Source organism: Hemicordylus capensis, chromosome 4 (assembly GCF_027244095.1).
Source record: "Hemicordylus capensis ecotype Gifberg chromosome 4, rHemCap1.1.pri, whole genome shotgun sequence".
Classification (NCBI taxonomy): Eukaryota; Metazoa; Chordata; class Lepidosauria; order Squamata; family Cordylidae; genus Hemicordylus; species Hemicordylus capensis.
Window position 1 is genome coordinate 115,151,422 of NC_069660.1, and position 24,136 is coordinate 115,175,557.

The 24,136-nt window shown below is 42.7% G+C and overlaps 1 long non-coding RNA gene across 1 annotated transcript in view; it reads right to left on the reverse strand.

Annotated features, from left to right (window-relative positions):
- Nucleotides 1-4,950: 4,950 nt before the first annotated feature.
- LOC128352940 (uncharacterized) overlaps nt 4,951-24,136 on the reverse strand; it is a 43,859-nt gene continuing 24,673 nt past the window's right edge. The window contains exon 4 of the long non-coding RNA XR_008320725.1: nt 4,951-5,079. This is a non-coding gene — a long non-coding RNA (uncharacterized LOC128352940). The remainder of the gene's footprint in view (nt 5,080-24,136) is intronic.

Below are 24,136 nucleotides of genomic sequence, written 5' to 3' on the forward strand. Positions count from 1 at the left end.
TAGGTAAGGTGGACTGACCTGGGTGATGTTAGGGTGCCCAGATAGGGGCAAAAAAGCTGAGGTGGCAATTGATGGGTGCCCCTAGTATTTTTTGGTGAATGGGGGGGGGGGAATTATATAATGAGGATTTGGGGCAGCCCCAAACTCCACCTCTGTGGGGTGATAGCACCCCAAAGTGGGTCTGGGCAAAAATGACCTCAATCCCTCCAAGAAATCCCCAGACTGATAGGAGTGATGGTTTTGTAAAATGATTTTCTAAGGCAGGGATCCTCAATGTTGGGCCCCCAAATGTTATTGGACTTCAACTCCCATAATCCCCAACCAAAGGCCACTGGGGTTTCGGATTATCGGAATTGAAGTCCACTAACATCTGGGGGCCCAACGCTGAGGATCCCTGTTCTAAGGCATTAAATAATATCTCATAAGGATTGATGACTTAACCTTTCACCCAGTGACACTTTCAAGCAATCCCTATGAGATATATTTAATGCCTTAGAAAATGCTAAAAACAAACAAACCATCACTCCTATTAATCTGTGGATTTCTTAGAGGGACTGAGGCCATTTTTGCCATGGCCCCAGACCCACTTTGGGGTGCTACCACCCCACAGAGGTGGAGTTCAGGGTTGCCCCAAATCTTCATTAAATCCTATGGGAATTTTTCTCCCTAGAAATTCACCATCAATCCTAGGGGCAACCAATTGCCTTGGGAATTTGTGAGTGGGAGACACCCATGGGTGCCTACCACCCACCCTAGCTTTTTGCCCCTAAGTACTCTACAGAGGGAGTTATGGGCAATTGATTGCTTTGAGGTTTAGGTGGTAGTTGGCAGGACTTAATTGCTTTGAGGTTTAGGTGGTAGTTGGCACCCAAGGGTGCCTACCACCCTACCTACCTTTTGAAACCAGTTCGAATTTGAACTGAACCGGGGGGTGGTTCAACCAAAACCAAACTACCACCACCCCCGGTTCGAACAAAATCGGGTGAACCGGTTTTATGCACATCCCTACAGACAACCTGGTCTCGAAGTGGATATTGAAATCCCGCAGCACCATAAGCCTGGGGGACTCCAATGCCAAATCCAAGACCAAGTCCGCGAGCTCAGTTAAGGACTCTGTTGGGCAGCGGGGTGATCGGTACACCAACAGAAGTCCCAATCTATCCCTGGTCCCCAAATGTAAGTACACACATTCAATATGATCAGAAACTCTGACAGGGATCCTGGTAAGGGAGATATTATCCTTAAAGACCACAGCTACTCTGTCTCCCCGCCCACGCTCCCTTACCTGCTCCTCTACAGAGTATCCTGGAGGAAGAAGCTGGGCTCAAACTGGACCCCCAGACTCCCCCTACCAAGTTGCTGTGATACACACCTGGTTTGTACACACTCTGTGATACATTCATTCATTCATTCATTCGATTTCTATACCGCCCTTCCAAAAATGGCTCAGGACAGTTTACACGGAGAAATAACAAACCTATAAGATGGAACCCTGTCCCCAAAGGGCTCACAATCTAAAAAGAAACACAAGATAGACACCAGCAACAGTCACTGGAGGTACTGTGCTGGGGGTGGACAGGGCCAGTTACTCTCCCCCTGCTAAACAAAGAGAATCACCACGTTAAAAGGTGCCTCTTTGCCAAGTTATACAAACCTTCATCCCTGATCAAATCATGGATAATTTAAGATTTGTTTTGGACTGACCTAGCATTACAAAGGAGCAAGGCAATGTTCTGTGGGTAGTTGGCACTGCTCCCCAAGGTCAAAGTGCTGGCAGGGCAGCCGGAAGGGAAAACAGCTATTAAGTTTCTGATTTCCCTTCCCCTGAAACGGCCTGCTGACTTGCCAACGTAACTTCTTCTATTCCCCACCACCACTGGAATAGCCGCCCTGAGACCAATGGACACGCCCTCCCATCTCCCCATCTACAGACAGACTCCAAAACATTCAAAACAGATCTTACCCAAGCCTTATATCACCCTTCCCCCAACCCTAAAAATGCTGAAACGGGGGAGAGGGGTAGCCCTTGCCCTCGTTGCTCCCCGAAGTGGCTCCCCAAAGGGGTGACCCCCTTTGGTGTCACCCCTTCAATGGCAGCCCTGGCAGTCTCTTACATAGCCCAGGGGTGGGCAGATGGAAGCCCAGGACCCCAGTCCTGCCAACACTAAGCAACGACAGAGGCGACAGGCAGAAGTCCCATAGGCAGGCAGCAGATGAAAGAAGAGCAGAGGAGCAACACCCAGCACCAGCTCTCACCTTGTGCCTCTTGCTGGTGGATGGTCTCCCTCCTCTGCTGGGCACCGGGAGCAGGCAGCTACAGTCCCAGGCGCTGGCAGTCTCCTATGTAGCCCAGGGGTGGGCAGATGGAAGCCCAGGACCCCAGTCCTGCCAACACTCAGCAACAACAGAGGCGGCAGGCAGAAGTCTCACGCAGTTTACACATTATTGTTGTCCTTTTTATGAATGCCCCTCCCGAGGCCTCGTGCAGTGGGGAGGGTGATTTGTCCCAATCCCGCCTTGGCACAAGCCCCAGAAGACTGCCCATTGGTGGGCTTGTTTGAAGGGGCAGGGCTTAAGCTGCAGTTTGGCTGCTCCCAGCCCCAAACATTCAGTCTGAGCCAGGCTTTCCCCTCCCTCCTGTCCCTAGGCACAGAGCAGGCTTCGGCTGGTTGTCCTGTTGGGGGCCGAGTAGGAATTTTTGGCTTCTAACAAGATTGGCATGTGTTGGGAATTTTTTCGCCTACTTCGCTCTGCTTACCTAACCTTGTCTAGTTAGTTATGGTCACAATGTTGGCAGGGACAGTGCGGGCTGGGTTGTCAGGAATGGGGGATTGAACATCGGTGAGCACCCTTGGGCATGTAATCTGGTGGATTGGTCAGACGCTCCCTTGTGGTTTTCGCGGCCCAGGGATGCTGGTTGGCCATGAGACCAGCTTCAGGACTTCGCAAATCCTAGGGCTCAGCGGTCTGGGAGCTGCAAAGGACTGGAAGTGTCCAGACCCCTCCAGGGTTGACTATGAAGGGATAGGAGCAGGTTGATTACCTGCTTCTTTTCTGCATCAGGATGTGTCGCCCAGTTAGGACACGGGCTAGGACTGTGAAGTCTGAACCCGGTCTTTGTTATGCCCGCACTGTCAAGGGGGGTGGAGCGTTTTTTCCCTCCTTCTGTCCGCTACTCAACTAATTAATTTCAATAAAGTTGTGGCCCATTATCCCAACACTTGGTGTCTGTGTCTTCTTAGGGCTTGGGTATGGTGACAATAGAGTTATTCACAGCTTATGTTCAAACGCTATGTATTCTATATTTTCATTGGATCCGGACCCCGTTGACTTTTCATATGGCTGTAGGTAAAGTCATTTACACAAAAAATGTGCCTGCAAATACAGACATAATGGGTGAATGGCCTTATGAAGAGAGACAGAGAAAAGGGGAAGAAAGAATGAGCCAGACAACTGAAGAAATATCTTTTGTGCTGCCTGGAATTTTGTACAGGAAGAATGAGAAATTAATTTGCTCTTGCATTTCAAAGTATTTCAGTACTCATTTATGATTGGCAACATGTGCAGTTGTTTGAAAAATATATGAATGACATATGTTTCATTAAAGCTGTAGAGTAATAGCTTAGGGAATTAACATTTCAAGCTGGAACTGAAGAAGAAAGTAAAGGTTTAGTTCATACTTAGCTCACGTTTAGTTGCTGGAACAATAAACAAACAAATACTGTAGTAGAAAATAGGTGCAGGTGATAAAATGCAAGTAATAGACTATGAGACAGTTTTAAAACTCAGGTGCATTTTGTTGACCCATTCGCTCTATTCATTTTTATCTTCAATGTTCATTGATTATGTGGAGGGGAAGGGAATGACACCTGATTTGTTTTATGTCCAAATCTACCCGCCCCCCAATCACCCCCGATTAAAATTGTATTTGCTTTTATTTGATTTGGATTTGGACCAGTTCAGACCACTTAACAAGGTCCTAGGGGCACCAAATTTGGGTGGTCGGTAGGTCTCCACAGGTGCCACCTACCACCCAAATTTCAAGGTGGTTGAACACTTGGTTGATTTTTAGTGAATTTTTTTAGATTTTACAGTTGAACATTTCCACCATAGGAAACAATGGGGATTTGAAGTTGCCATATCCTAACCCTAACACGGATTTAGGGATTTTTGAGGTGTTTAGACTCTTTGGTGTATAATGAATCCTCATAGGGATTCATTATGAGGAAAGGTTATTAGACACCAAAGAGCCTAAACTCTTGAAAAAAATCCTAGAACATAAACTGAGTAGTAGCCCACTGCCACGCAGGTGGGTGTATGGTGTAGTTGGCAAATGGCAGTTGACAGTTGGCACTGAATGAATAGAAGAAATGAAGGTGTGTAATGAATACTCATAGGGATTCACTGAGAGGAAGTTATTATACACCAAAGAATCCAAACACTTGAGAAATAGTGCTCATACATTATGCTCCATAACCCCACTTCTACAAGGGCTAGAGCTTAGCTTTTTCTTTTCTTTCTTTTTAAAAAATGAAAGCTGGGAATCTGGGGGAATTAATAGGAGAGATACGATCTTGAACTGATTCGAATCGAATCAGGCGTGATTCAATTTGGTCCCAAATCTAACCAATGGACCACAGGGGTGATGTGTTTTGTCTCCAAATCACCTGAATCAGCTAGATTTGGGTACAAATCTATTTGTACCCGAATCAATTTGCACATCCCTAAAAATAGTTTTGGAGCCAGCAGTGGAAATATTCAGAGTCAGGGCGGTTCCGGTGGGGTGTCCTTGTTGCTCCTTTTCCTATTTCGAGTCTACAGCCCTTCAAAAAATTCTACTTAGCCCCAGTTGAATAGAATGGAACCATAAAGCTCAATTACATTAAATAAGGAGGGACAAAACCAGCAATTTTTCTCCTCTCACATTTTAATCAAGCTGGAAAAGTATGTTGAGGCTTGTAAAAGTTTGTCACTTCCTGGCAGTGGGCTTTACAAAGCCCCTGCGTTTTTTTTCAGATTCTGCTTGGTAGAATTACAGCAGCATCCTCCTCCTACATGCCATCATCAGTCTTAAGTGTCCTTAAAAGAAGAAGAGCACAGGAAATAGATATATCAGGATCTAATATTTTCATCCGTTTGAGTTTCATGCTTATTAAAGCCAGTTCTCTTCCTAGTTGTTCTGTGAAATACCCCTCATCCCCCCCCGCTTGTACTTGATGTTCCACCATACCCTGCACATAGCTGTGGACTGCAGTTATCACAGCAATCACTTATTATGGAAACTGACAATGTTCCACAGAAGATGAAGAGAAGCCTTCACTTGAATAGAGCAAAGAGAGGTTGTCATGAAACAGTTCAAAGCGCTTTGGTGAATTTCCTGGAGTCAAGGGAAATAATTTGCATTTGCAGTGCATCACCCCTAAAGCCCTGCCATTGCACTGTTTTGGCTGTTAAAATAACTATTTCCAGAGCCAATTTGTGAATCAAGGCAATTCACAAAGCGGCAGAGCTTCGTACCATAAAAATAGATGCCAGAGATAATTGGGCAAGGTGGTGTCATGTCACTTGTGTGCAGTTCATTAATTAACTGCTTGAAACTGCTATAAAATAATAGCCATGTCATCAAGAAGAAAGTATAGAAATGGAAACTAAAACTGCTGTAAGGAAGAAAACAGAAGCAGCTGTTATTAAAATACCCTCAAGTTACCATTCATTTTTAATGGCTACCCTCTGGCCTTTCTACTGCCAAAACTGAACCTAGACATGCACCCAGCAGGCCTCCTGCTTATACTATTTCTGGCGAAGCTAGACTCTTTAGTATTGAAATCAATTTAGTTTCCAAATTTTTAATATGTAAGGGGTCACATCTCCAACCAGGCCAAGTTTACATTCAGTTGAACACAGAAATGATGGTGGAGAAGCAATTCAGTGCTTTTTCTTGTTAGAGTGAGCTAATGAACCAGTTCTCAATCTGTAATCGTAGTTATGCCGCTAAGTAGCCACTAAGTAATCGTAGTTATGCCGCTAAGGGGCCAGTTCTCACAATCCAGTAATTGTAGTTATGCCGCCGAATGTCAGATGGTGGAGAGAAGAGAAGGCACACACACTCCAATTCCTGGTCATCTTCATGGTGAAAAGGACCAGGAAGTGATTATATGTGAGAGTTCAATCATAGTTGCTCAATGTGGGCCTCAAACATTGGTGATCTTAGATCTGAAGTAGGTTGGCTGGTTTCAGTTGCCATGCCAAACAATTATGATGAATTCCCCTTTACCAGTAAAAGGCAGGAGGCTGGGGAAAGTAGAGCGGGTGGGAGGGGAGTAAAAACGTACCGTAAAAGTGCTGCTGCTGGCAGCTGCGGCCACTGCCATGGAGGGGGAGTGGCAGGCATGGTGCTGGTTCCCCACCACCAAACTGTGCTGGCTCCACACACACCCCACCCCCATGACCAGAACTGTCCCGGAGTACTGGCTAGATAGTCCAACTGTGTTTTTGTCTTAAAGGGGGGAAATTAGCTTGGCTTAGGGAGCAGTTTGGTTCCAGTATTAATTTAAGGAAGTCTTGGTGTATTGGAAAAGAGGAGGAGGGAGACAGTTTAAAGCTTTATTAAGGATAAAATGGGGATACAGAAGAAAAAAAGAGTTTGGTTAGGCATATACAATAATTCTTGGCTAATATTCTGAGAGTCTTTCTGGAAATAATTTAGCTGAAGTCCTAATGGAGAGTTAGTCAGTTTGGCTAAGGTTCTAAACTAGAGCCTGGATGAAGGCTTGTATTAAAGAGTGCCAGTGAAGCAGAGAGGGAGACAAAGAGAGAAAAGCGGTTGAGGAAGCTTAGAAGGGCAAGATGATAGCTTCCTTCGTTGGTGTGTTTATTTCATGTTAGTTGGCCTCTTCACCAGTAGACAGTAGAGGAAAAGCAAGAAAGAAATGAACAGTAAAAGACTGCAACTCACATGTCTGAGTGACTGCCAGATAGTGTAATCCAAGGAGACTCCTCTATATGATGTGAAGACTCTATCTCTGAAAACATGTGGTGGGGTCAAGGCAGATATTTTAAAAATGTACTCTGAGGCTTGAACTGAACCAATCAAAGGGGCTTATCCTTCTATACAGATGTGCTGCATTTAGTGAATGGAGCTGAGTGGCAACTTGGTGGCGACTGGGAGCTGGGCCTTCTCTGTAGCTGCTCCTAGCCTATGGAATGCAATTCCAGCAGATATCCATTATTGAGGCTCGTTGTTGGCCTTTAAGAGAGCCCTAAAAACTTACTTGTTTGGCCTGGCCTTCCAAGGTTTTTAAATTGTTTTTAAGTATAATTGGTTTTAAATGGTTCTGAACTGTTTTAAAATGATTTTTATATTATTTTAAGCAGTGTGTTTTAAATGGTGTTTTTAAAAAAATAAATTAACCTTGTTGTGCACTGTCCAGAGCCTTTGAAAGGAGCAGTCTAGAATGTAATAAATGGATGGATGGATGAATGAATGAATCAAGTTGCTAGTTTCTATGGACCACTTCTTCACTAAGTCCTCACTAGGTAATTTGTTATTCATAACAAATTGGGAAATGTACCATATCTTTGCTATTCCTAGAAGGAGTGTTTCAAACTGTTGTCGCAAATAAATACTATTCATTTTCTTCATCTAATCAAGTACGCAATTGCATGGAGAAAATAAAGACTGTATGTTTGTGTGAAGCTGCTGAAAGAGCTCTAGATAATCTTTCTCACCAGCTACTGCATGAAGAATTCTATAGAACCAGAATTTTTACTGATAATTGTATCAATGGAATGCTAGCTCTATTGCATTCTCCATGCAATTTCCATAACTACAGTGGTTCCCAGAAGTACCACTGTGAGAATGATAATTGCAGGATTATAGCTGGAGTACTAGTTGAAAAAGTACAATTTTCTCCATGATACTTCAGCCTCTTTTTAGTCCTGACCTAATGTTTGTATCTGTATAGCGACACTGCGGCACAGAGACAAATGAAAAAGACCAAATAAAATAAAACAATATGGGAATTGCTTAAGTGAATACTAAAAATTTCCAGTTCTATTCCTTGGTGATGCTGATTCTTTCATGATAACAAATGGAACAGGATCATCACACCATGATGAATTAACTGAAACTTTAGCACACACTTTTTTGTCAGGTTGCTCACAAATCTGCTGAAAATTTAAGGAGTACACTGCTGAGAGAGGCCACTCTTCATACTTATCTCTGGATATTTGTGGAAAATGTCTAACTTTAATGAATCCAAGGCTTTGTCAGAGATGGTTCATGAATTTAAACAGATGAAATATTTCTCTGAGTGCTTATTCTACTTTTGACATTGCTCATATTTGATCAGTTAATGGTGTCTCCTGCTTTGCTATTTCTAAAGGTCAAATGAGAAAAATTAGTTTAAGAGTGTTTTCTGACATCACATTTAACCCAAAGCAAAGTGAATGCAATCCACTGTGCAGTATTTCCATGATGTGATCAATATCCTGAAGGCAGCTGTTCAAAAACTCCTTTAATCTCTTGTTAATGTGCTAGCAGCATGATAATATGTCTTTTCTTTATACACACTACCTTATAGAGGAACCTTGTAGATGTACTTTTTTGAGAAAAGAATGAAAACGATACAATTAACTGACTACATCTCTGTGCCCCTTGGAGGGCCAGAATTCATTGTATGGTGTAAACCTATGCAATCATATACTACATTTCTGACTGAAAAAAGTAGTAACATCGGAAAAAACACTTTTTTTTTGAAGAGCATACTTGACAATGAAATGGTAACAGCCACATCATATCTACCCAATCCTATTATCCTTTCGAAATAAAATAGAATGGCTTATGTCCTAACAAAGTATTTGCATAACAAGCAGTTGCACTAGAACAAGAAGATTGTATGGGTGTGCTAATTTCCTTTAATCTCTCTAAAAGACGGGGAGTTGTGGTACTGCACTAAGGTGCTATGGTGCTATATAGTGCATATAAATTATGTGTGCTATAGGTTGCACAACCGTTGCACTCAGTAGCACACTAGTCTGGAATGCAAGCTCTAAACTTAGTGCAAGTAGCTAGCATTAGCAGCTAATAAGTGCCACTCTGGGGAGGGGGGGAGATGAGGGTGGTCAAATATCACCTTAACCAGCGGTACCCACCACCAGTACCCAGAATGCTGTGCGAGGTGGAGGTGCCTAGCCCATCATCCTGCAGGCAGGCTGCTTCACTGCCACTGCTCACTTGGTCTCCACATATGCACAGAAGCCACTTGAGCAGTTAGCATGGCACAGAGCTGCTGCAGTAACCCTTCAAATGGCCTCTGTGCACATGTGGAGGCCAACTGAGCGGGGGGGGGGGTGCAGAGAAGCCTGCCTGCGGGATGCTGGGTGCCTTTGCCCCTTCAGAATTCTTGGTACTGGCAGTGCGTAAGTTTGCCACTGATAAGCATGATATTTTTCTGCCCTGACTTCCCCCCAGAGCAGCACTCACCAGGCCCTACTGGTAGACATGCAAACCTTTGTTGGAGTGGTCCTCTGAAGGACAGTTGTGCTCATGCAAAGTTCATGCAACTGAACTTCTGTTGAATAATTTAGTCAGAATGTCAGCCAGTATTATATTAGGGGTATACACAGAACCGGCTGGTCCAGTTTGGTTTGAATCTGAACTGGACCCGAACTGGACTGGTCACCTCCTCGAATCCCATGCCCAGTAAGTTTTCCAGGCAGGATTCGCAAACTTTTTTCTTTTTTTTTTAAACTTACCCCCTCTGGGGATATTCTCCAAGGCAGTGGGGTGGTGGTCCACATAGGTTCCCCTCCCCCTGCTGGCCTCCCTTCAGTCCAAAACCAGCCTGTTTGGCCATTCTTGGGGCCTGTTCAGGCCTTTCCACCTGGCACGGTGGCCATTTTGGAGGCTGCTGCACCTGCACAATGGGCCTCTGTGTGACCTAGGTAGGGTTTAGTCCAGGGGTTCGGTTTGACCCTGAACTGTCGAACCAAACCGATTCGACTTTGAACCTGTTTGCACATGCCTATATTATACTTCTGTGTGCATCTTGTTGTTCCCTGGAACTTGAAATCAACGTTTAACTTACAACCAACATAAATCTTCTGTACTTTGTACAATACATGTAAAGCATTTTATAAGCACAAAAAGTACAAGTACACAATAAGATCAGAGGTCAGACAAGTTATCCTCCCAAGTGGGCAGAGTGGGGAAGTTTTGCTGCTTGCATGTGTAGAGGGACTGGAGGAGTTATGTCCCTGTAGCCTCTCATTATGCATGTACATAATGGATGTCAGCCATTGTCCTTACAAGTCAGGGCTACTCATCTGTTTTTATCTTTATCTGTCGTTCCATTTCTTATAAGTGTCATTTTTAAAAATTAAAAAAAAATCAGTTTATCGCTGAGTTGTTTGTGTAGCCACTTGACTTTTTTAGATGTGTCCCACTATTTGTTGTCAATGGAATTCACTGCGCCCTTATTCTCTCCTTCTTTAGAAACTCCCACCTGACTTGCCCTCATTTCCCCATTACTCTGTCTAGCCACTGAATCCTACCTAACATTTCTCTAAGTATATTAAGATCAGTTTTCCTGATATCTATGGCATATGTTTGATTATGCTCACATTTGACATTCTCTAAGATCAAGAATTTCAGCTATACATGCCATTTGTCTCAAAGTTTCCACTAGTTCAACCTCTTTGACCCACTTTTCCATATATTTCAGGATCAAGCTAAGGATTGCCCAGAGGCGTAATTAGGGAAAACGGCGCCCGGGGCAAGCACTGAAATGGCGCCCCCCCACTGCCCCCCCCAACATACTACATTATACTTAGGTTTTTCCTCACAAGCGCCCGCCGCCACCGCCAAGCCAGGCCACTGACTGGCCGCCAGGCGCCAGCAAAGCAATGGGGGGGGCGCAGGTGGCGCGGAAGGGACCGCTCGTGGGGAAGGGGGCACCGACGCGCTCCTTTGACTGCTGCACTGAGCAGGAAACATTTGTATTAACAAAATTTTTTAAAAAAATTGTGGTCCCTTTGGGTTGTTTGTGGCGCCCCCCCTGCCCCCCCTATAGTTACGCCTCTGGGATTGCCAATCCCCCTTGTCCTTCCCTCCATTTTTTGAAAAAGTAAGACATCAGCATGTCATATCAGTCATTATGAAGTTTCTTCCCCAAAAGATATCAGGGTACTTGCAATCTCCTATTACAACTAATTCTTGCTGATGAAACATCTGTTTGTTGTTTCAGGAAAACTTTGTTGCATCCTTTCTTTGGTATGGTGTTCTATAATAGACTACAGTGTCATTTTCCTCCTTGTCTATTTTAAGCCAGCTCTGTCCACTGGGTATCATATGTTCATTTTCTTGGACTTCTATGCAGATGTACAAACTTTTGACATAATGCTACTCCTCCTCCCTTTCTTTTGCATCTATTCTTCTGAAACAAGTTATATCATTTTAATTGCTGCGTTCCACACTTGAGCATCAACCTACCAAGTCCTAGGTATACCTATCAAGTCATTTACCTTCCTGTCTAATCTTGAAGTTGAAGCTAATCTGTTTATTTCCCATACTCTGTACATTAATGTATGGGAACCTCACAGTACCACTATCTGCAGTACCATGTATCCGCAGTGGCATAATTGCCACCTGACCTTGATAGTCATGGATACAAAAGGGTTAAATCCCACAAATCCATGATTTGAAGATGGCCAGAAATGACCTTGTAGGTCATTTCTGGCTGCCATTTTGTGGCTCATTCAGTACAAAAAAATCCTTTTGTGTGTGTAAAAATTGCAAAATAATGGAGGAATTTAGACTTCTGGGGAGCATTGCTGGACAGCTGGAGACCCGCAGAGCACAGTAGGTCACTTTACTCCCTCCCCCACACATTTTTTGGGCAATTTTAGCATGGCTTTCCCAGCCTCCGGGAACATAACCTTCCCATCCCCATTGCCACAATGACCTGTTATTTGCAGTTACAGTGGAGAACGGAACCCCCACGGATAAAGGTTTCACCTGTATACAAAACACAAATCTCATAGATATTATTTTCCAATGCCTCTCCTGCTATTTTACTGTTTGGTTTGATAGCGAACCCCATTACCCCTACCCATTTTTTCCTGTGGCACTCAAGTTTCTATCTTTAGTACTTCGTTCACTTTGGGCTTGCATTCAGTTGCTTGTCTCCATGCCCCACTGGCTAAAGCCCTCCTGATAAGGTTAGTCAGGTTTCTGCCCCAAACATTATCCCAATTCTTGTGACATGCAGCCCATTTCCTGCCACTAGTGTACTGTACTCAAATAGGCAGTGGTCAGGAGCACTTTTTGTCAGCTTCAGCTGATACTGTACATCAGCTACATCCATTTCTGGAGGTAAATGAGCTCAAAACAGTGGTGCATATGCTGGTAACCTCTCGGCTTGACTACTGCAATGCATTCTATGTGGAGCTGCCTTTGTATGTAGTCCAGAAAATGCAGCAGCCAGATGGGTCTCTGGAACAACCCAAAGGGACCACATAACACCAATTTTAAAAGAATTGCACTGGCTTCCAATATATTTCCAAGTGAAATACAAAGTGCTGGTTATTACCCTTAAAGTCCTCAACGGTTTGGGTCCAGGGTAATTAAGAGAGCATCTTCTTTGTCATGAACCCTGCTGCCTGTTAAGATCATCTGAGGAGGTCCGGTTATGGTTGCCACCAGCTCATTTCAAAGTGACTTGGGACCAGGACTTCTCTGTGGCTGCCCCAGGGCTTTGGAATATGCTCCCTGTCAAAATAAGAGCATCTCCATCTCTGACTACTTTTAGGAAGACTCTCAAGACTCACTTGTTTTCTCAGACTTTCAATTGAATTAATTTTAAACTGTTTAATTGCTTTTATTATATGAAATTGTTTTAACTTTTTTATTCTGGTCAATTGTTTTGTTTTTACTTTGTTTTATATTTGTTGTTTTAAACTGTGTACCCTGCCTAGAGATACCCATATCTCTAGGAGGGGTATTAAATGAATGAATGAATGCTAACTGAGCAAAGAGGCACCTTTTTAAAAGTGGTGATTCTCTTATATTTGGCAGGGGGAGAGCAACTGGCCCTATCCAACCCCAGCTCAGCATCCCTCCAGTGGCTGTTGTTGGTGTCTACTTTTATGTTTCTTTTTAGATTGTGAGCCCTTTTGGGACAGGGTGCCATTATATTTATTTATTTATTTATAACTATGTAAACTGCTTTGAGAACTTTGGTTAAAGAGCGGTGTATAAATATTTGTAGTAGTAAGCAAGTAAGTAAATAAAATTATAAATTTTACCATGGACAGCAGGTGGGGTGGTAGCATGAGCATATTAACTGCTCAAGAGTCCTTTATTGTTTATTACTATTAAAGTAAAGTAAAGTGTGCCATCAAGTTGATTTTGATTCCTGGAACCCACAAAGCCCTGTGGTTTTCTTTGGTAGAATACAGGAGAGGTTTACCATTGTCATCTCCCGTGCAGTATGAGATGATGCCTTTCAGCATCTTCCCATATCGCTGCTGCCAGATATAGGTGTTTCCCATAGTCTGGGAAATATACCAGCGGAGATTCGAACCGGCAACCTTCTGCTTGTTAGTCAAGCATTTCCCCGCTCTGCCACTTAAGGTGACGTTACCTTCATACATACTACAAACAAAGCACTTAGCTTTGCTATGGGTGGATTCAGCTTATGGAGCAACTAACTGCAGCCTTCCCAAGAAACTCAAAGGCCAACCGCTCATCTGCAAAGCTGACCAATATTAATCAGACAACTAATATGTTAATTCATTAATTTTAATTTAAAAGCCAGTGTTCTAGTACTAGCCATTGCCCCCCACCACACCCCCAGCTTCAATGATGACACACACACCAAGCACTGGATGAAAAGGGCCACAACTTTATTAAATGTTTTGGACTAGCAAACAGGATATTGAAACTCTACCCCTTGCAGTGCGGTCATAACAAGGCTGGATATCAGACCTTGTATCCTTCCTCGGGCATTCAATGGGTGACACACCCTGGCTCAAAGGTAGAAGCAGTGCAAGCCTGCTTCCTCTTCATCCTTGCCAACCCAGAAGGTCAGGGAAACTTCTAGGGCTTCACGCCCCCAAGCTGCATAGCCTTTAAGGTTTGTGAAGCCCTGAAGTAAGTGTAATAGCTGATTGTAGCCCCTGAGCCATGAAGCCTCTAAGGTCAGATGGACCTCTGTACCCTTCCAAAATGCCCAAGGGTGCTCACTGATACCAAACCCTTTTAAACATCCACCCAGCCTGCACTGCACCTGCCAAGTTGCAACCAAACCATTAACTAAGTGAAGTCAGAATGGAGGGAAGACAGAAAGGAGTAGACGAAAAAACTCCAACCCAGCTAATCAGTTGGGGAGCCAAAAATTCCTCCTCGGCCCCCAGAAGGATGACCAGCAATGCCAGTTCTGTGCTCCAGGGAGGGAGGGAGGGAGGGTGGGAAAGCCTGAGCAGTGACATACTGAGAGGGGAGGCAAGCGACGGCCCAATGGTCCATCAACGCCTGTCCCTTACCTCCTCTCCTTTTATCAGGGTGGCCCGTCCTGCGGCTGCTTAAGTGAGGCTGGGGCAAACAACCTGCCCCCCGCACGAGGCTGTGGGCAGGCCCATCTTCCTATTTGTGGCAAAGAGTGTCAGTAGGCACTATGCAGTCAGACGCAGGGGTGTGTTTGTTTGGTTTTTGGCCCTGCGCTGTTGGTTAAATGAAACGCAAGGCTTCCAATTTCAGAAAGGCCTTAAATAGAAATAAAAAGCAGAATTGGAGATGAACAATGATAATTATAATTAGCAAAGGCATAACTGTGTTTCATTCATATTGCTAAACAAATAATTGATATTTAGAACATCTAGCTAACTCAAACTGTTGTTTAGGCATTAGCCAACTATCAGGCCTGGTTTAGGAATCCAGCAAAAGCTAAAGTTTAGACATGCTTTCCTTCCAACTGTTCAGCACATTCATCTCTAGGTACAGTGGCCTCTGGAGACAGGGGAAGAGCATAACTATTGTTTGTGAATCGAGACTTCATACCAAACTAGACCTAGGTCAATACCTCTTCCAAACACGGTATCTGCTACTGATTTGTTGTCCAGTTCAACCCATACTTGGTTAGTTCTGATATGATGCCAAAAAAGAATTAAGGTATCTTAAAATTTGCAAAAATGTTGATATGACCCACATTCTCCACAGCATTAGGACTGTGTGATCCTGAGAGACGTATTTCTGCAGGAAGGGGAGAGAAGCGAAAATTGCTTCTCTGTTCCCTGATACATAACAAGCCTTCAGTGAAGCTAGGGTCCAGACTTTCTGTAAGGGTGGAACTCAATGTTAGCCCTCTTAACATTGCGTGGCATGTAAACCAGTGAAATGTATATCCATTTTAAAGGAATATTGTTTCCCTCCTGTAGCTGCTGGCAGAATAATATTTGTCCTACCCACTCTGGGGAAAGAGATATGAGGCTATAATAGTGTGTCTGATCATGCAGACACTTGTCACATTCATACATAACACAGAACCAATGGTACAATGGACCCAAAGTTATCTTTCCTCACCTCCCGCACCCTGCTTACAGGTCCACATTCAGACAAAATGGACATGAGCCAAATTGCAGTCAAGGTTCCTGCAAAGAGGAGGAGTAACTGGGCTGTGCAGGATTCCTTCTGTCTTGAAGGACAGCCCCGCTAGCCAATCACAACTGCAGAGAGGGAAGAAACCCTCAACTCTGGTTTCAGCCAGCACAATCTGCAGTTCCACATTCAGATGTATAGCAGGCAGCTGGAAACCTTGGGTACGAGGAGCTAAAATCACTACAACCTGAGGTTTCAAATTGGAATTTGGCAAGGGAAACCTCGGGTTGCTTTTTGGATGGGTCAGAGGGCTTAAATTATTCAGACATACACTCTGCCTTAGTAGCAAATGTAGTATTTGGTATGGGCTCCATGTTTTTGAGGGACCCGCACGCCCGGCTTGAACTGCCCCTCTTCTTTCTGCTCTCTACTGCTCGTGCAGCCTCTCTCCTCACTGCCTGGTGCTGCCGCCCATTCTCTCCCGACTCCCGAGTTGGCCGCCCCCCAATTCCAATTGGCTGCCCGCCCGCCCGTCGCCCATGTGCTTCTTCTTGTGGGGCTGATAAGTGCAGGCAATCTGCCCCGTGTGCACTCCCTCCCTCCTCATGCCTCAGGCCCAGGCAACCTCCTATATTATTCAATGACGATGACACCGACCGACGCACTCTTGCTTGTCGCCCATAGCCGCTCCGTGGGCCTTCTCTCTCCTGCACACAACGTCATGCTTCTGTGTATGCTCACAAAGAGAGCGTGTCACTGACTGTCTAGCCGCCAACCCCCCTCCCGCCGCCACCGCTGCCATTTCCTGCAGGGTGTGCTGCAGCCTGTGTGCTGAACCGATGCTGCTGGGCATGTCAGGTATGTGTGGGGAAACTTAAAGAATGTGCACTGCTGAGAAGTGGGCTCAGCCCTCTAGCTCCTGCCGCGGTGACTCCTGTTTGCATGCGGATTATTGAACACAAAAGAGGGGTGGGGGACGTTTTGCATAGTTGTTTATTGGATTTATTTATTTATTAACCCATTTTTATACTGCCCAAAACTTATGTCTCTGGGCAGTTTACAACAAAATAAAAACAAAGTAAAACATTAGTTAAAACAAAGATGAAAAGTTTAAAACATTACAACAATTTAAATTTTTTAAAAGAATATTTTAAAACAGCATTAAAACCATTAAAACAATATTAATTAAAAGCCTGGGTGAACAGATGCATCTTTAAAGACTTTTTAAAAGCCTTTTGCAAAGCAAAGGTCAATTTAGGGTTGTTGTTATTATTAGTTGCAAACTTTTTTCTGCCCATTAGATTAGTGCTTTGCTTACCATGGGTCAAACCATGATGCCTCACTCACTGTTTTATCTGCTCTCCCTCTGCCACTGTCTCACGTTTCCCTGGATTGTTTCATGGCACAAAAAGCATTGGCCTCAGGCCTGATACAACGTGGTTTTGTTTGTTTAGTTTGCTTGCAATGTCAAGGCATAAATAATACTAATAATTGTATTCTATGATGGGGAAGTGTCTAAAAATGATATACTTTCAACCATACACCATACAACCTCTCTATCAGTCTGTGCGTGAACAGGGCACATTTAAATTGTAGTTTTCTTACTTTTGACATTTGAAATTGATATCTACATGTAAGTAATAGTATTACTGAAGTGTCAGACATTTGTCGTATTATCTGGCTGTATAGCAAATGAAAAAATTGAATTACTTTACTATGTAAGTAAATAATTTATGTTTCAATATTTATGTGCATTTTTTTTTTAATTTGGGGCCACTTCATAACATATGCTACAGGCCCTGCACTAGCTTAATCCGGCTCTGGACATACAGGTTTGGCAAACTCCGGTTCCTTCAGCTCTGGTTTTCCGTTAAGTGTGAATGCAGCCACTGAGTGTTTGTGTTACCCTTCTTTTTGTGTTTTTGCTCTGCCACCCACCCTCTGATACAGACCACACTGCAGATAAATTTCAGGTTCAGTTGGTATTTCTTTGACAAATCTTTCAGTTTCATTGTGGGCAGAGAAGGAATGTAAGTTAAACTACACTGGTGGTCATGCTGAGGAATGAGTTTGCTAAAGTTTTCATTCCCCTATCAGTGTTTCAGGGACAACTGGCTTGGGGGGATAGAGAAAGTGCAGCTACCCTTAAGCCCTGTCTTGCTTCTTCCCTAAGGCTGACTAGTTCATGTGGCTGACACAGGAATGAACTCCCTTTTGGTGTGTTGGCTGTCAGCAGCGTGAACCAGTTCATGACTGGTCCATCTCTTGGACCCAGGGTAGTGCTATTCATACAGGATTAATATCAAGAAGCTGTACCTTCCAACTCTTGTTCTTAAAGACAGGGAGACTGTACTTAAAGGCTAGAATTTAGGTGTTTACATTGCTGCATTCTTCTTGCTCCATGTAATTTTAATAAAGTTCTAGTGCATGTCTCATATCTTCATTCTGGGTTTGTGGGGAATGAGTATTGTTGAACTATCTAATGATAATACTGAGTTTATGTTCATTGAAAGGAGATATTTGCTCAATTATTTATTGATATGTTGATAATATGCTTATTTGAAATGAAATGTTATTGAAATGTTGATATTATTTTGACTATGTGTTGCTATGATTTTTTTTAGTGTTCTATGAACAGTTTTAAACCCAATTTCTTGTAAAGAGTGGAAAACAAATTCAGAATGAAATGCTTTAATAATGTAGATAATAAAGGCCTTTTTTTGTTAAGTATGTTTAAGAATTCTAATTCTTTATCAAATTTATTAAATGTGTTGTCTTTTGGGAACCAAGGATCAGGAGCTAAGCATAGTCAAGTTGAACAGATTTTTTAATTTTCAGATATTAAGTCTGTTCATAATTATTTTGCAGTGAGAGTGTATTTCAACAAGTTGTTCTAGTAAGAAATAATCTGACAACTTTCCTTTCAGTATCTCTACAACTGGACTAAATTTGGTTCAAATCGAGGTCCACAAGTTAGATCTCTTGCATATCAAATGTTAACGTATCCGCCATCTTGGACTGGGGTGGATGACATCATTACAAACTACACAATTGAGGCGTCTCTGTGTGTCACTCACTACAACCTTACCAAATTTGGTCCAAATCAGTTAGATAGTCCTCAAGTTAGTGCACTTACACCTCAAAAGTTCACACATCTGCCATCTTGGATCAGGGTGGATGACATCATCACAAACTATGGCATTGAGGTTTCCCCATGTGCCCCTACAGCTGTAGCAAATTTGGTTCAAATTGGTTAGGCAGTTCACAAGTTAGCCCACTTGAGCCTCAGAAGTTTACTCATCTTCAACTGGGGTGGGTGACATCATCACAAACTATGCCATTGAGGTGTCCCTGTGTGTCACTCACTACAACTGTACCTAATTTGGTTCGAATCGGTTAGACAGTCCACAAGTTAGCTCATTGTGCCTCACTTGGAGGGTAACAACTGTACTAAATTTGGTTCATATTGGTTTTGGCATTGTGAAGTTGATGTGGGGGTGGGGGGTGGGGTCACACACACAGAAACACAAAATGCCGGGTGATCTCCTAAGCCTACTGGAAAGTAGGCTAATAAAATGGTAACATGTCTCTCAACAATTTGGCTTGTTTTATATGGTTTATATTGGGAAACCTATTGATTATTGTAACAATCTTGATTTATTAATGTAACTCTCCACTGTCAAATTTAGACTGTCTTCAAAAGATGTGCTGAGCTATCATTATGCACTGACATTCTGATGGTCCACACTGCTGGAAATTGTAATATTGCATCAATGTACACTTAATGTGATTGGCAAATACCATGTCCCAACTGTGTTTGCAGAAGTGGAAGGCAAAAACCTCACAAACAGAAACAACATATCTGACAGTTCTTTCAGAAGGACTGGCAGTGGGGAAACTATCAAGAGAGGTACAAAATTAAGTAGCCCAAGATATCCCAGTGCAAGACTGCAAAAATGGTGAAGCCTAGGGACATTGACAGGCAATGAGAATAGCTTCAAGTCTCACATGCTATTGCTATTTTCTTCACCAGCTGTTTTTCCAGTAAAATACTACTTTGTGTTACTTTTTCTTTGGCAGAAGAAAATCTTCTATAGGATTATAGAGGGTTGGTCTTTACATGAATACTTCAGGCTTTCAGAAACACACAATTATGTAGCTAAAGAGAGGAACCTTGTATATCAAAGTCATATATCAAAGCCCAAAACAACTTGGGCCCTAGGTATTTAAGAGAATGCCTTCTTTGCTATGAACCACACCACCCATTGAGATCATCTTGAGAGGTTTGTCTGCAGTTGCCACCAGCTCATCTGGTGGCTACTTAGCGACGGGCCTTCTCCATCCTTCTCTCACCCCAAGGCTTTTGAACATACTTCCTGCTGAAATAAGAGCCTGTCCATCTCTTGCAACTTTTTAAAAGGCAGTCAAGATGCATTTATCACCTAGGCTTTTAATTAGATATTGTTTTAATTGTGTTTTAAAAGTTTTAACGTTTTAAATTTTAATTGTTGAAATATATTAATCTTTTTTATTGGTTGTTTTTATTGTTTGGTTGTAAACCACCCAGAGAACATGCGTTTTGGGCGGTATAAAAATGTGTTAAATAAATAAATAAATAAATAAATAAATCTATGGGCAAGAGATGCTGTGTCCTGTTGCCCCACACAGGATAAGGCCCTCACTCGAATCATTGCTGGAAGGCTGGGCTAATCGGAAACGGCTCACGCAAACGGCTCACTTTCCAGGCTAACTACAAAACCCAGGAAGCTACAGGCTGTACCTTTGCGCTTGCCTTGATGTCACACTTGGTGATGCACCTGGCACTGCACTGGGCAAGACAAAAGTGATAATTTAGCATGGGTATGCTAGAACAGTCATTTATGCCATTGTTGCCCTTTGAAACCTCTAGTAGGAGGCATCGTGCTCCATGACCTGTTCATAGTTTTTCCTAAGATTAAAAATCAATGCTGTTTTCGTTTAAAATCTTTTTTTTTTAAAGCAAGCCATATATAGTGACTGAAAGAATTTCTTGATTTTGCTGCCTGCCTGGGATTGCATAAACCTGATAGGCCATAATAGCACAACCCATCAAACCAAATACAGATCCATGTGCTATATTTTTTGGTGAGTTGTGCAGGCCATAGTTACATATATCGGTAAATTGATGAATAGATGCATTATTATTATTAATGTATCTTTCTGCATTAATTGTCAATAGATGCATTACTGTCAATATTAACTTTGGACTGAAGTTCTAATTCTCATTTATTCTGTGCTCAGTAAAAAGCCCAATGACTAAATCAGGGTGGCTTAGCCTATTGGTCCAACTAACTGATAGGTCGGATCTCAAAACTGAATTCCAGCCTGACCTAAGGTGGGTCTCATCAGTGGCGGTCTCTCTCTCTCTCTCTCAACATCATGCTTCTAGGCACAAGAAAGCACCACAACCAACTATGGACAGAAGACAGCACTCAGTGGCTGACATCCTAACAAATATACACTTCAAGGGAATGCAGGAGTACTTCCGCAGGTGCACTGCTACATTAGAGCCTTTAGAGTCCAGAGCACTCCCTACACTCTGGGAATGCTCTGGAAAATTGGAAACATGTCACTGGGGGTCAACAATGTGTTTTCAACCTTCCAGAGCACTTCCAGAGCATGTATGGGTTCTGGCACAACAGCATGCACTCAGAAGGACCAGGGCAGTTTCGCAAGAGCTCCTGGCACATCCTTGCAGTCTGTTGAAACATGCGCACTGTTGTTTATCAGGATGCCAGCTATTGCAAGCATCAAGTGTGCAAGGCCAGTTATAGGTCTCAGCCAGAAATTGAGGTTGGCTATCAGTTCAGTGTAATTAAAACTACTACCCTTATACATGTTACACATTGCGATTTTTTACAACATTATTTAATAGATCTGTGCATTTTCAGAAAATCCAGATTTGGATTCATTAGAACATAAAAAAAGGACCTAAGGCCCATCCAGTCCAGCATCCTATTTCTCACAGTGGCCCACCAGATCCCACTGGAAACTCATAGGCAAGAGTTGAGGGCTTGCTCTCTCTCCTGTTGTTGCTTCCCTGCAACTGGTATTTAGAGGCATCTTGCCTATCACCCTCAGACTAGTAGACATTGATAGACATGTCCTCCTTAAATTTATCTAAGCCCTTCTTAAAGCTGGTAGCTGTCACCACATCTTGTGGCAGAGAACCATAGGTTAATTATGTGTTGTGTGGGAAAGTACTTCCTTTTGTCAGTCCTAAATTTCTTGACAAATCATTTCATGGGATGACCCCTGGTTCAAGTGACATCCCAAGCCTGTTTACAAAAGTTAAAATACAATAAGACTCCTTAAAATCACATTTAAAATCTTAAAATTAGATTTTAAATTTGATTTTAAGGAGTCTTATTGTATTTATCTTTCTATCAAAGAAAAAAGCAGGAAAGCTAAGAGACCTGGCAGCCCCTATTGGGGTGCCTGAACAAATAAGAGAGTCTTTAGTAGTTTTTTAAAAGCCACAGATGTCAAAGAGCAGATATTCACTGGGAGAGCATTCCAGAGTCTGGAGACAGCAACAGATAAGGCCCCATCCCACGTCATGACAATTTAGCCTCTCTCAGCATTGCCACATGGAGCAAAGGCCCCTCTGACAACCTTGTTGGGTGGGAAGAAATCCTTGGGGACAGGAGGGCCTTCAGGTATCCAAGACCCAAACCAAACCAAAACCAAACTGAGGCTGTGCTAAGGTCACTGCCTCCATCTGAGCATCCAAAAGGTCCATCAACACCCCCAAGCTTATCATCTGCTCTTTCAAGGGGAATACAACTCCATCCAGAATTGAATCACCCTATCCCGACTGGCTTTTCTACTGACCAGCAGCACTTCCATCATTAACCTCATTTTAACAATCAGTCAGACAATCAGTTAATCAATCCTTTCATATGGTAATTGACCAGCAGAGCACAACGAACATTAAGTAAAATAAAATGATTGGTTTTCAAGCCATTAACTCGAAACAATAACTAAGACAAATTAACCAAGTGTTGACGAATTTTACAAGCTATAAAACAAAATTTGGCAACACTGAAAGAAATTAAATCATTCTGTTCAGACAGTATGTACTGAAGGTAAAATGGATCTGTATGGCCTGGGAAATTTACTAAAAAAGGGGTAATAAAATGAGTTTGGATATCCATATAAAAGAGGCAGTATAGGATGACATAAGTGGCTGATTCAATAGCACCTGTACCACAAGGGCAAAGCCCAGGTACATATATCTTCTTATACTTTCCTTAATAAAGCTGTAGGAAGGGCATTAAAACAGGCAAGGGTCAATTCTGTTCTAAATTTTGACATAGTTATCTGATCCAAATAGCTCGCTGACTTTAAAATAGTTAATTGGTTGCTCAGGAATATATCTCTTGGAAGGCAAGCGTGATCTGATTGATCTTCCATATCCATTACCTATTGTCTAAATGCTCTCTTAGCCTGCTCAAAACCCATCTTTATAAGGACTTCCTGTGAAAAAAAACCATAATAATATAGTTTCTGTTGAAGAGATATTTTCCACTTTGAATCAAAATTATCAACTAACATCAGAGGAACCAATCCTACAGGAAAGAAAGACAACCTTAGCCAAGAAGGCTAGCCTTAGAGAGCACATTCTTCTGCATGATCCCCACTGCATGTTAAGGTCATCTGAGGAGGTCCTTCTTCAGTTACCACCAGCACGTCTGGAGGCAACTCAGAGGCGGGCCTTCTGTTTAGCTACTCCTGGGCTGTGGAATGCAATCCTGGCAGAAATCCGTAATCTGAGTTCATTATTGGTCTTCAGGATATCCCTTAAAACCGATCTGTTTGGGTTCGCCATCCAGGGTTTTTAAACTATTTTTAAACTGTAAAGGTTGGCCTGGTTTTCCAGTGTTTTTAAAACTGTTTAAAATGTTTTAATGATGGTTTTATGTTGTTTTTACAGTTTTTAATTGTAACAGTTAATTGATTTTAGTTTTATTTTAATGTAAACCACCCTGAGCCATTTTTGGAAGGGCGGTATAGAAATCAACCAACCAACCAACCAATCAAATAAATAAATAAGCAAGCAAGTATGCATGCATGCACGCACGCACGCACGCAAGCAAACTCATAACCATAATTCCACGTCCACCTTAATAATACCAGTTTTTCAGTGGAGAACCAAATTAGGTATACAATGTGCAACTTGGAAGATATTTCTTAAAATGTTTGATTGTACAGCCTCCAATGTGACAAAACTATCATAAGGCTCAAGCTGAGCTCCATACAAGAGCTGTGCATGGGATTTCACTAAGAATAGCTTTACTGCTGCTGGATAAATAAAACTCCTCTGGAGTAATATAAATATTTTATAGCTGAAGCCGATTTCTGCATGTTCTGGGATACAAAATCCAAATGAGCACTCCACGTACCAGTAGCTTGAAAGACTACGCCCAACTATTTGAAGATTTTTATCTGTTCAGTTTTAGGGTACATTTAATTGCTATGTATGTATGCATTTTGGGATGC